Raw genomic sequence first — 13,751 nt, 5'->3', positions numbered from 1 at the left:
ACAAAACGAACAAACGAAAACCCTCACGTCCCACACTTGCATATAAGGCCATTACGTGCCCAAGCGGTATTGTATGTCATCCTAGCACTGCAGCCCGGGGCGTACGGTATATGGGAACGAGCACACGCCACGAATCGTCTCGAATCACTCCCTACAGCTGTAAGGCGCCTTGAAGCGTGCACCCCCAACATTCTTCTTTGCGCATCTGTGAAAGGTAAACTCTTGAGCAAACTCTGAACCAGCTCTAAGGAAACTAATCCGATTAGACGTTACTTTGACTCATCTTTTTACGCTCAGTGCTGGATTGCTCAAACTCCAGCTAGGGTTAGGGTTAGCATTCCCACGCTACTTAGACACTTTGTTTACGCTCAGTGCTGGATTTTGGGAACTTCAGGACGAGTGGGAATTTTCTCCTATCTGTCCATTCTGTTTTGTTTTGGAGACTCTTGGCTGCCTGTGTTGTTCAGTGCAGCCAGCGTGAAGGAAACATTTTCCAAAACTGTGTCAGCTCAAAAGTTGTAAGAAAACCTCTCCAGCTGCTTTAACTCTCTTCATTATTGTCATTTAATGTGACACTCGATGTATAACTGGAGCCTCACATATGCAAATGGTGAGGCTCCAGTTCGACACCCAGTTCGACACCACTTTACAGTATATGACAAAAGCATGGCAGACTGTGCCGGACCGGCAGATAACTTCCGCTTATTTTTACCATATTAAACATTGGAAATCCAACCACTTGCATTTGTGACACTTGATTTTGGCTCCACCTAAGACACTCTTAAAACTTCAAACACTTTTCTCTTCTCCCGCAACACTCTTGTCTGTCGGCACTATGTGGCAGCGTTGCATGACAACCCATCTCATCACGGAAAGGCACCTAACAGCTTTGGTAAGAGAGTAGAATTACCTGAAGAACTGCTTTCCATGGAAGCAGGACCAAGCGATGTAGCATTTTTATAGTACCAGGAAAGGAGAAGCAGCACTTCGCCTTTGCCGCACAGGCACAAGGCGACATGTGGCAGACGCCGTAGTCGGCAGGATTCGAACCTGAGCAGGGAGTCCCCATAGGATTTCAAGTCCATCGCCTTAACTACTCGGCCACGACTACAGCGAGCTCACCGCCACCGCATTCCTCCTATAATCTAACACGGAGTGCGAGGTGGCTGCGGAAACTTTTTTAAAGTCGCTCTCCGTTAAAAACAAAATACCTTTCGCAAGATACATGCCGGCAGACAGACACGCCTCAGAGGGTTTAAGGCTGGCTTCACGTTCAAATGATAAAGTCTCCCCGTCCGGATGTCAAAATGCAACTTTGGCAGACAGAAAAAACATCAACAAACCACAAATGTGGACAAGGATTTTACAAGCTGCATCACACTGCACTTTCCAAAGCATTTACATTCCTGTTAGACGCAGGAATTGCCTTTGATTTGCGCGCTTACGAACGCCATGGAAAACGAAACAAAACTAAAGCCCTCAGCTCCTACACTTGATTATAATGCCGTTACGTGTCGAAGCAGGAATTTACGTCATCCTACCACTGCAACACGGGGAATAGAGGGAAATGAGCACACGCTACGTACGTCTCAATCACGCCCTAGAGTCATAAGGCGCATTGAAGGGTGCACCCCCATCATTAATCGTTGCGCCTCTGTGAAAGGAAAGCTCTTGAGCAGTCTTTGAAACAGCTCGGATGAAACACTTGATTGCTTCCATGTGCATCTGGAGCCCATTTCTTATTTTCACTTCACGCCGCCCAAAGCATTTCTAAAACATGAGATTCGCGTTTGGGAATGCGCCCTGCCCTACGAATAAAACAGGTCTACGGGTCTGAAACCTCCTCCACGGAAAACAGTTCTGTTGCGCTTTTGATTAAAGGGAGATTCGCTGTTCTTACTTTTTGATGACATAACACCCAAAGGGGCTTCTTTGGAGCTGGATTCCAACCAGCATCCTAAAGTTTCTTGGCGGTATCCTTTACAGTCCTCTGTTCGGTCGACAAGGGACAGAAGGGGGCAGCTTTCCTAACACACACAGTGCAATGTACTGTAGTGTTCCCGTTCATTGAATTCGCAGTTCTGCATCAGACCTCTAACTCGTTTCCTTAGCTTGGATTTAAGCCATGAAGCAGGCTTCTAGTGTATAAACGTCTAGAGGAATCACAAACTAATTGAGAGGCCATCATCCCAGGGGGAACTGACAAAGTCTATCCCTAAACACCTAGCGCAGTCTCTCGAGAGACTGTCAAAAATCGCTTTCTCCGTTTGCGTTGCAAGTAAGTGAAAACACAGTCTCAAACCAGAGCCACTTGGGAGCAGCGGCACGTAAATACTGTTACTGTCACTGCTCGATACTGACATTAGCCTACTATACCATGTTCAGCCACCGCTAGGAAATGTACGGCTCTAGTACCGGAGCAAACAACAGGAGGGCCAAAGGCGCACAGGCACACGTGTCAGACATGGAGAGCGACAAGGATGGGATTCAACCCCATGTGTGTGGAGCACAACGGATTAGCAGTCCATCGCCTTAACCACTCGGCCAACTCGTCAACGAAACTGGGCTGTCCTGACATGGGTTGGCGCACTCCAGTTGATCTTTTTCTTTTTTTTCCCTCATACTTGAGGGTCATTTTCCTGTTCCACATGCGATTTCAACATTTTCCTTGGGAGATGTCAAGCCAGCAAGCCACTGCTGTGGTTCAGTGGCCAGTGTGGAGTTCAGTGGCCCTGTTGTACACAGAAAGCACATTGAGCTCCTTGGACATGAAAAGTTCCAGATAAAAGCCATTTGTCATCCTTTCTCTTGGTGTCGATGTTGCTATTGTATGTAAAGGTGGCAACTTGCTCAGTGAGCAGGCGGAGCACACACCGAATGCAGATGTGTCTGAGTGGTGTGTCCAAGTGGCTGCAAAAAGACAGCACTCCTGGGGCGCTGTGGCTTAGTTGGTTAAAGCGCCTGTCTAGTAAACAGAAAATCCTGGGTCCGAATCCCAGCGGTGCCTTTTTTTGTTCTGTGTTCTCGAACAGAACTGGTCAGTATGGACAACCGCATACGTCTAGACTTAATTAAATGCAAGTATTCATTTCCTGTCTTGAACGACTTGTTTTTCTTAAAATGGATGCAACTTGCAAAACATGAAATACAAACCTCGCTAATCAGCGCTCACGGCTGGCAAAAAAAAAAGAAGTCAGCAATGTTTTTTTCTTTAACCTTAAGCCTGCTAATGGAGAAGAAACTAGTCGCCACATCACATACATCCGTTTTAACGATAAGAAGGTAACAACTATCCTCACTCCAGAGTAAATCTCACGTTGAGGGCATATTTTTTTCCACTTTACCATGAGTCGGGCTCAGCTGCAGAGAGGCGAGAGCAGAGCAATGAGGTCACGGGGACAGGGGAGTCACACGCTGGCAGTTTGAACACGCGGAAGATCACTGAGGGATCCACAGTATGTGGACCCTCCATGCGCCATCATTCCACACTCCAGACTCTGAATCCTGCCATCCGAGTTAAGATCTCGGCGGAACCGGAGGCGCAGTTCTTTCTTAAAACGTAATCTGGTGAGCATTTCTAGAATCGTACTTGTATAGATGCAGCCTTTAATGTGTTGCTAGGTTAAAATTTATGACTTCTTGAACTTCAGCAGGCAACTGCCCTCTTGATTTCGGATTTAATTTCTTTATTACAGGGGCGCTTTTATGATGACAGAGTCATGTTCAGGTACTTTGCTTGATGGAGGAAGCTCATTTCGGACTCTGTGATCTGCTCACCTGGAAAGGTCTGCTGTACTACTACAAGAGAGAAGTAGAGTCTGGAGGAAGGGACAATTTTATGATGCTTTGGAAGGTAATGTTTTTTTTTTCTTTGAAATCGAAATGAATCAGAATATCAGTGCAAAAGACAAACTCTTGGTTTGGTTTAAAGAGATATGGTTTTAAAACAGACAAAATGTAGAAAACAGGTGTTTCTCACTTTTGGAAAAGAATGGACCGGGGGTAATATTTTACTAGTTGCAGTGCTAAGCTCACTGGGTTACAGTCCTGCAGTGTCACACCAGGGCCAGTGGTGCAATGGATAATGTGTCTGACTATGGATTAGGAGTTTGGAGGTTTGACTCCTGCCTGGCGCTGGTTGTTTTTAAACACATCAGCCTACTCCCTAAGTAGCCTGTGCTACTTACTGCATTGTAATCGTACCCAGTAAGAGATTTCCTTCATGTAAATGAACTGCACCTGACAGCTTTAGAAAAACACCTGGGCTCAGTACGGTGCTGAGAGCTCAAGTTGTGTATAATGTAATAATTTAGGTAGAATAGATTCTAATAATATAATGATCCAGTGTGCTGCACTACTTCACTGTTTCACTGCTCTATGCCTTCTGGAAATAAATCCTCAGACTACTTACTGCCCTGGGCATGTACCAATAAATTACAGGAGCACATCTATATATCACTGCGCTGAAGCAGGAGACACAATCACTGCAAACACATCCTAAATACAGTGTTCCAGCACCTTTGACCTCATCCAGAACGTATCATTTCTTGAAAGGAATTGCTGTCCGAATGCACATCTGAATCCCAAACAGAATCTCTAGTAAAATCCGATCATTTGTGAAACAGGTAAATGTCTTAGGGGCCCATTCCTCATTCTCAAGACACATGTATGCAGTACGTACACCATGCATTGAGCAATAGGGATTAAAGACACCACAGGTAAGGTTAGAAGACATTCTGACTATATTCTAAAATATTGGACTCATATTCTTATGATGGCAGACATGATGCTGTGTTTAAAACCGGGGTTAATGGACATTATATGACTGTCAATTCTGTTTTGTTTTGGAGACTCTTGGCTGCCTATGTGGTACAGTGCAGCGTGAAGAAAACATTTTCCAAAACTGTGTCAGCTCAAAAGTTGTAAGAAAACCTTTCCAGCTGCTTTAACTCTCTTCATTTTTGTCATTTAATTGTCTGTCGGCACTATGTAGCAGCATTGCATGACAACCCATCTCACCACGGAAAGGAACCTAACAGCTTTTGTAAGAGAGGAGAAAAGGACCTGGCCCGTACAGGACTCGAACCCACAACCTTGGTGTTATTAGCTCTAACCAACTGAGCTAACCAGCCTGACGACAGCAATCCTCTCTGTGCTGCAAAAAATCGAACTCAGGGAATTTCTTTTGCCCTCCTTTGAATTGAAAGCCGTGTAATTCAGTGTACGGGCTTTCTCGTGCAGTTTTATAGTTCTTGTAACCCAAATCCTACACTGGCGTGAAGTGACCCCCCATTTCACAGCATTTTTCAGCTGATTTAAAATGTACCTAAAGGAGAAGCATTATTGAAGACCATCAATTACCAAGAGCTTTTGTCAAAGGTTTTGGTGGTCATTTTTAATGACCACAGAGCGCTGTGACCTCGGTTTTACATCTCATCCAAGAGACAGCGCCCTTTTACAACACAGCGTCTCCGTCACTATGCTGGGGGATTGGGACCCGCACAGACCTCAGGGTGAGCGCCCCCCCACCGGCACCATTAACACCGCTTCCAGCTGGAAACTTTGTTTTTCCCTGTAGCTCACCCTCATCCGGGTACTGACCTGGCTAACACCTGTTTTGCTTCAGTGGGTTTTCAGTTGCGAGTTGCAAGGGGATGCAAGTGATGGAGCCACTCGCTGCAAAAGCCACTGCTTTGGCTGGGAATCGAACCAGAGCTTCCCGCATGGGAAGCGAGAATTCTACCACTGAACCAACAATGCTCACTGCCCAGTCCTTCAAAAAAGACGTTTTTTTGGTGCTCTGTTAAAAAAGCGTCGACATTACCTCTTTCAAAAGGCTTCACTTTCCTAGTCACATTCCAAGGCTCATTGAACCCGGGCTGTTTCCTCCAGCGGTATAGTATTGCAGTTAGACAGCACGATGCCTGCAAGACTATGTCACGCTCTGACGAGAAAAGTTTTCAACTAGCAATAATCGTGCCTCGGCTAAACCTCACAGGCTACGATACTGCCACTGCAAAAAGCTGACGGTTGCCAGGCAACCGCGGGGATCCTATGGAAATCGTTATCAATCGTCTCATGGCATGTCGTTGCTGTAACGCTTCATATTTGCGGCCGGACACTTCCCGCCTCCCAGAGGAAAGAGCGCCAATCAGACAGGCGGAGACCGAGGACTCGCAGAGCAGACGGCCACAGTCGCCGTAATAAGAGCGATTGTGAGCGGTTTTGTTTTCTCTCTTTGACCAGCCCAGCTGCGCCCCACCCGAAGGCAGGGAAGCACAAAAATTGTATGGAACTCATTCATGCTCCTTTACTTGGAAATCTTTAGTAAAAGGCAAAAGATTTGTACGAGATGAAGAGAAACCAGAGTGCATGGCTGGACAGCTGCAGGAGCCCAGGCCGCCTTCAAGGCCTCTGCCCTGCCGGTCGTGGTTGGCAATGCACCTGGCCTTACAAACGAGCCAGTGGGGCCCGTTCAGCTCCGGGCTCATCGCGTGCGGCTCTCGGCTTACCTGGCAGGGGAGATACCTTGATCAGCCTGTAGTTGGAGTAGTTGGATTGTTTTCTTGTTTTGTTTTGCGCGCTTACGAACGCCATGGAAAACGAAACAAAACTAAAGCCCTCAGCTCCTCCACTTGATTATAATTCCGTTACGTGTCGAAGCAGGAATTTACGTCATCCTACCACTGTAACACGGGGAATAGAGGGAAATGAGCACAAGCTACGAATTGTCTCAATCACTCCCTACAGTAGTAAGACGCCTGGAAGCGTGCACCCCCATCATTAATCTTTGCGCATCTGTGCAAGGTAAACTCTGGAGCAGTCTCTGAAACGGCTCAAAGGAAACACGTGATTGATTCCATGTGCATCTGGGGTTCATTTCTTATTTACATTTAATTCAAGGGAAAGGCTTGGGTCAGTTTCAGACGGCCTCCAACAGCGAGATTCAAGCGCCCCACCTTCAGCCCAATCTGCGCCGCCAGAACGCCAACGGCTCCTCTGGTCTCCGGGGTGCGGTTGTGACCCCGTAACCTAAAGTGTTGGTGGCAGACAAATGGAGACTAACAGGTGATGTCCTAGGACATGACTACATTGTGACACTCGGTAGGGATGGTGACCATTGCTTGGAAAAGAGTGCGAGGCCCCTTTAGAAAAACATTTTGTTAACAGGCATTCTGCCTCAGCCTAAACACCTATAGCTTGCAAAGCGCATGCTATTAGACAGGCACCTCTGCAAGACCTTAAGAGTCTCTTAAACTAGTGATAGTAAGGTGTTCCCAATGGGCGATGTTTGGCTTTCAAATCATCTCTCTGTGGAAGCGCCGAGATGCAGCTGTTTAAGGCTTAGAAGCAGCTGACTGTTTCACTACCTAGCTGATTACTGTCAGTCAGGGAGCTCAGAGGTGAAAAGCCTGTCTGAGAGACAATTCGCCGTCAATCAGTTCAATATGTTCCGTACCAGCTCGGCGCACCTGAGATCATCTTGGTAGCCGTGTAGCTCAGATGAGTGAGAGCGTGTGTGTGTGTACCACCGTGATTGGATGCCGGTCCTTCTCAGGTCACAGTAAACCTTCTGCTGCCTAACTTTCCTAATTTTGGGGATCCCTCTGAAAAAGCAAAGGAAAAAAAAAACTGGCTCTTCATCAGCGTGATCGACCCAACCCAGTGTGCCCCAGTGGCCTAATGGATAAGGCACTGGCCTCCTAAGCCAGGGATTGTGGGTTCGAGTCCCATCTGGGGTGCTCCTGTCCCTTTTTGAGTGTACAAATGTCCTTGTGATTTGTGAAGCTGCAACCCCACCTTACTCAGTGAGCGTCTCTGCTTTTCTCTCACATACAGTTGGGAGAAAAACTTTTGTAAACAGCCCTTTGGAATGATGTGGATTTCTGCATGAATGGCTCCTAACATGTGATCTTATCTTTATCTAAGTCATAATAATTAATAAAGAGAGTCTGATTTAACAAACAACACACGCCCAACATTTGACATTGCTGTTTCTTTATTGACCAAATGGTTTAAACAATCAAGGTCATTGATGGAAAAAGTACATGAACCCTTATATTAAGGAGCTAGTGGAACCTCCTTTATGACAAAAACCTCAACCCCCACTTTCTGTAGCGGCTGGTCAGACCTGAGCAGCGGTTAGGAGGTATTTTGGCCTATTCCTCTATGAAAAACTGTTTCAGTTCATGTATATTTTTGGGATGTCTTGCACTGAACGGCCTGCTTCAGATCACGCCACAGCACTTCAATGGGATTGGGGTCAGGACTCTTACTTGGCCATCCCAAAATACGGAATTTCTTCTGTTTCAGCCACTCTGTTGTTGATGTACTCCTTTGTTTTTGTCATGCTGCATGACCCAGCGTCTTTAGAGTTTTAGATCACAGGCAGACACCCTGACATTCTGCTGTAGAATTTCCTGATACATCTTGGAATTCATCGGTCCCTCGATGATTGCAAGCCGTACAGCCTCCGCTATGCTTCCCAGGTGGGATGAGGTTTTGGAGTTGGTATGCAGTGTTTTGTTATCTCCAAACATAACGCTGTGCACATTTACCAACAAGTTCAACTTTTGTCACATCTGTCCACAGAACATTGTTCCAGGAGTTGCTGTGGAACATCCATGTGGTCTTTAACAAACTTGAGAGGGGCAGTGGTGGTTTTTTTGGGGGGGAGAGCAGTGGTTTCCTCCATGGTGACCTCGCATGATCACCACTCCTGTTCAGATCAAATAATATGCTTGAGAAATTTCATTCTGGTTTCTGAAACTGCATTAACAAGAGTCGTAAATGATATTCTCTTAGCTACTGATGCGGGGAATGCAACAGTGCTTGTGCTTCTAGATCTTAGAGCTGCCTTTGACACGGTTGACCTCTCTGTTTTGTTACACAGGCTTGAGTTTGAGGTTGGCTTATCTGGAACCGTCCTTCAGTGGTTTACTTCACATTTTACTCATCGTTTTCATTATGTTCAAATATCTAATAATTGTACTGCTTCATCAATGTCACCAGTTCAATTTGGGGTACCAGAAGATCAGTGCTGGGACCAATATTGCTCTCTCTCTCTACATGCTGCTGCTAGGTAGGATAATATGAAAAAATAATATGAACTTTCATTCATATGCTGATGACACTCAAATAAACATTTTGTTTACACCAAACAACAACTCTTCTATTATCAGTTTAGTTAAATGCATTAAGGAAGGAAATACTTGGATGTGTGAAAACTTTTTGTTACTCAACTCTGAGAAAAATGAGGATCTGTTGATCGGAGGCAACAATACTGATAAGACTACTATAACTTCAGCACTTAACTCAGAGGATTTAAACATTTGCCTCAAAGAGACAGCATGTAACCTAGGCGGCATATTAGACACAAGGCTCTTAACAACTTGCATTGTTAAGTGCCTTGGGACAACCTTGTTGTGAAAGGCGCTATATAGAAATACATTGATTTGAATTGAATTGACAATGTAAAATGTTGTGTGTGTTGTTTGTTAAACAAGACTGTCTTTATTTATCAAAAAATAAAAGGAATTTGCTAGGAATGCAAACGTTAGGTTGCGCTTCTTCATGCTGCATCGTCGGCATGAGTGGAGCTTTTTAAACATCTGTACTTACTGTGCCCCATAAGAAATCGTTTGTCCCCGTTCAAAAGAGATTGTGCGATGTCCTGCAGTGTTCGCAAAGCAAACCTTTGACAGTTTGAAAAGAGGAATTTATTCTGCTTCCTGTGTGTGCAGTAGTTACAAAGTTGAACGTCTTTACACGATTTGCTGCAGTTTTCAGTGGGCGGGCTTTGTCAGATGGCTTGGAAAAACGCACTGTGTTTCGGCTTGGGAAACATCATGAGAAGTGTCCTGCATGTTTTCTGTGTATAGCTGTCTTTTAACGCATACAGAATTCATTCGAAATCATTGATTTCTCCAATTAACAAGGGTCCCTTAAAGGATGAGTCAAAGTAACGTCTAATCGGATTAGTTTCCTTAGAGCTGGTTCAGAGTTTCCTCAAGAGTTTACCTTACACAGATGCGCAAAGAAGAATGTTGGGGGTGCACGCTTCAAGGTGCCTTACAGCTGTAGGGAGTGATTCGAGATGATTCGTGGCGTGTGCTCGTTCCCATATACCGTACGCCCCGGGGTGCAGTGCTAGGATGACGTACAATACCGCTTGGGCACATAACGGCGTTATATGCAAGTGCGGGACGTGAGGGTTTTCGTTTGTTCATTTTGTTTTGCTCTGCTTTGCTTTCTTTCATGGTCAAGAGGCGTAAGGTAAGTCGTAATCCAGGGAGAACACTGGTGGCAAACAGTCCAAGGTGAGAGGCAAGGTCCAAAGTCAAAAAGGCAGAAGGGGAGTCCAATATCCAGAATAAACGAGGTAATGGAAAAAACGCCAGGAAGAGCTCTCAAGGAGTAGACTCAATACCAGCGGGAAGCAGGTAAAGATGGTAAAAATAGCACTGCGTACCGCACGGTGGAGTGTGTGCAGGTGGGTTAACTCGTGCGGCGGCGTTTGTTAATAATCACCCGCTGCTGGTGCTGTTTAGATTGCTTAAGAGTTGGTCTTAACTGCCTGGCGGTCATGACAAGCTCCTCTTTAAGCTGTGGTTTAGTTTTGCATTCATGTGTTTCTAGAGCAGTTATTTATGGGGGTGGGTGGGTCTTTCACAGAGGCTCAGGACAAATCCCCTGCATGAAAGTCTACTGTGTGCGTTCAAACAGTCACAGGTCAAGAGCCAGGCAGGAGGACAATGGACAGAAGAAGCAACGAACTAAAAATAAAAGAACGAATATGAAAAAGCCACCATCTTTTTCTTTTTGACATTTTCCGACTTTCATGCAAGCCAGGACAAAGTTGCTCGTAGCTACTTGTGGATTCAAATACTCTATCGAGTGCTTTGATGAGTTTTTGCAATTTGATTGTCGTCCTGTCAGTCTGTTTCTGTTTTTCTTTTCAATCTAGTGATGGAAAGTAAGAGGGAAATGATGGAGCAATCAATAACTGCTCCGGAAAAATGGCAGAAAGAAATGGCCCGTCACTAAGGACATTTGTGAAGCAGAGGAGTGACATCACCACAAAGGCGACACATTCTGCTGATGGTTTTGGTGAATAATGATTGAGGCGCGTTAAGAGAAAGGTAGCTGTGTCAGCATGCGTAGGCTGCAAAGGATAAAGCAAAGGTTTACTCCATGCTGAAAAGAGAAGAAAAGAAGCACAACGTTTCGGCTGTGGAGTCTTCTGTGCCATCTACTTTAGCGATGGTGATGATGTTTACATTGGAAAAACTGAGACACGCATACTGGAGGGGCTTGAACCACCAACTTTTCAGCACCACAGAGTCTGACAGTCTTTTGTGCGCCCTACATTTGCAGGTTTATGGTCAAAGAAAACAATCACTTGCGCTTCTTGCAGCCGGCAATCTTTTTCCACTGACAACCAAGAAATGGATTTCATCTTTCACAAGCTGTATGGATTTCTTCAAAAACAAGTTATTCCAGAAAGGAAATGAATTCTTGCATTAAACTGAACCAAGCTGTACATGTTTGTCTGAAATGAGACATTCGGCACAACAAGACACGGAGAGAGGCACCGCTGGTATTCAGACCCAGGATCGCCTGCTTACTAGGCAGGCACTTTAAGCCACTAGGGAACAGCGCCAGCGGAGCACCGCGCTTTTACAGACACTTGGATTTGGGTTTTTTTCATTTATGTTTGTGGACCTTCACCATTTGAGGAAGTGAGTTAGATAAGAAAGTTACAGGTATGGTGAGCAATGACTAACAAAGGCACGTACTGCGTATTCCTTACAGAAGAGTAAGCAATTTGTTCTAAAAAACACCGGCTAAAGTCCAACATCGTTAGCAATCTTATTACTTAAATAGAATAAACATCAATAAACTGTAAGGTGCTGGTACATGCGAGTAGATTTGATCTTCTATTAAACAAAAATGCAATTACAGCTCTAAAAAGGTCAACCTAGACTTCTGTAACAGATCTGTTCAGGTCATCGCTGTTCCTCTGACCTTGTGAGTCTTTGGAATTTTAAAAGTGTATTTTGCTTGCCTTTCATGTGGTCTGTGTACAAGTCACTGTGGCGTATGCGGTCCTACACAGCCTTGCTATAGACGTGACGAGCCTCCGCTATGTTGCAATGGAGAACAGGTTCAGTACGGAGCTGCTGAGAAAATTCAGCTGGAAAGCTTGTTGCAGAAAAGCATCGTTATCTGCGTCCAGCTGCAAAGCGTCACTCGTGGGTGCTGAAGAATCGATTTCACAGGCTGCGGGTATAGGCGATTTAGAGTGTTAAAGGTCCCAGCGAAAACAAAACAGCGCTGGTCCTTTTTCATGCACGCACGAGAGCAAATGCAAAGGATTTGAACCTGCGCAGGGAGACCCAAACAGATTTCAAGTGTGTTGCCTTAACCACTCGGCCACGATTACAGTAAGTACGCCAGCTGTTGGCTTCTTGCTACAATCGAACAAGGAGTGCAAGGCGGCGGCGGCAACTTTTTTCAAGTTCGCTCTCCGTTTAAGAAACCTTTTACGCCATACGTGTAAGCAGACACACACCTCAGAGTACTTAAGGGTTGCTTCAAGTTGGAATGATAAAGTCTCCCCGTTCGGACATGAAAATAGAACTTTCTTAGACAGAAAGAAATCAACAACGGAGACATGTGGATGACGATTTCAGTCACTGCACTTTGAATAGCATTTTTACTCGAGTTACAGGAGATGCACGAATGGCCCTTGACCTACGCTCTTACGAATGACTTGGAACATTCAAAGAGAACAGCCCTCAAGTCCTGCGGTTTATTATAATGCTGTTGCGTGTCGAGGCAGTATCTGACTCCGTCCTACCGTTGAGACAGGGGGCGTACTGTAAATGAACTGCACCTGACAGCTTTAGAAAAACACCTGGGCTCAGTACGGTGCTGAGAGCTCAGCGTTGCTGTTGTTCTTATTAGCACGCACTGCATCGGCTATGACCCGAACTTTTCAATTATTCCGATCAGTAAGTCAACACGTAGTCCACATGAAAGGTAGAAATATTCTCTTGTCTGTCTCATGTTTTTATAGAACTGAATGTCCCTGACAATGTACTGTTAGTTTTAATTGAAGAACGGCATCTGTGTTCAAATATACCAGAAAAGTTTACGTAACTGCTCATGCAACACTCAGTTGTAATTAATCAAGAAATAAAGTCGAACAACAGCTGCGAGATTGATTCTGAACGTATGAGATTGCAGCGCCTTTTACTTCCATTGACAAATGATAGATATTCGAAGAGAGATCCTTCAGACCAGCAAGCAAACCCACGGCTATTTCGGTTTTCTATCTAGGCAACGTTGGTGTCTGCAATAGCATACATGAAAGCGTGATGCAATTTCTGTGGCTACATTAGTTGCACGTCATGCACAGTAAGAGTGTTTCTAACACCAAATACAAAGTCAACAATTAGCGATCACGCCTTCTCCTCAGTTAACCCACTGAAACCCTTGCTGTTAACAGTTCTTTACTGCGTGCTTTACGAGCACCTACATATTGTGTCGGTTCTTTCAGCTTTATTCATTACGTTTTCAAAGGCATAAGTAGAGCACCAGAGGTGCGAACACAAAGTGTGTGGTTACTTGAAGAATTGATTTCCATGGCAGCGGGGACAATTGATTTAGCGTTTTTATAGCACGAGTAAAGGAGAAGCAGCACTACGCCTTTTCCGCGCAGGCACAAAGCGACGTGCGGCAGACGC

At 45.2% G+C, this 13,751-nt stretch overlaps 2 non-coding genes and 1 pseudogene across 2 annotated transcripts; 1 reads left to right on the top strand and 2 right to left on the bottom strand.

Moving 5' to 3' along the window:
- Positions 1-5,945: 5,945 nt before the first annotated feature.
- Positions 5,946-6,025, bottom strand: LOC138228288 (U4 spliceosomal RNA; annotated as a pseudogene).
- A 230-nt stretch (positions 6,026-6,255) lies between these two features.
- On the bottom strand, positions 6,256-6,372 carry LOC138228423 (U5 spliceosomal RNA). Its single transcript, XR_011185502.1, has one exon. It is a non-coding gene; the product is annotated as a U5 spliceosomal RNA (small nuclear RNA).
- Positions 6,373-7,669: 1,297 nt separating this feature from the next.
- Positions 7,670-7,742, top strand: trnar-ccu (transfer RNA arginine (anticodon CCU)). The gene has a single exon. It is a non-coding gene; the product is annotated as a tRNA-Arg (tRNA).
- Positions 7,743-13,751: the final 6,009 nt, after the last annotated feature.

The sequence above is a fragment of the Lepisosteus oculatus genome, unplaced genomic scaffold (assembly GCF_040954835.1).
Source record: "Lepisosteus oculatus isolate fLepOcu1 unplaced genomic scaffold, fLepOcu1.hap2 HAP2_SCAFFOLD_40, whole genome shotgun sequence".
Lineage (NCBI taxonomy): Eukaryota > Metazoa > Chordata > Actinopteri > Semionotiformes > Lepisosteidae > Lepisosteus > Lepisosteus oculatus.
Note: the sequence above shows the minus strand (reverse complement) of the source record. Positions and strands in the feature narration are given on the sequence as shown.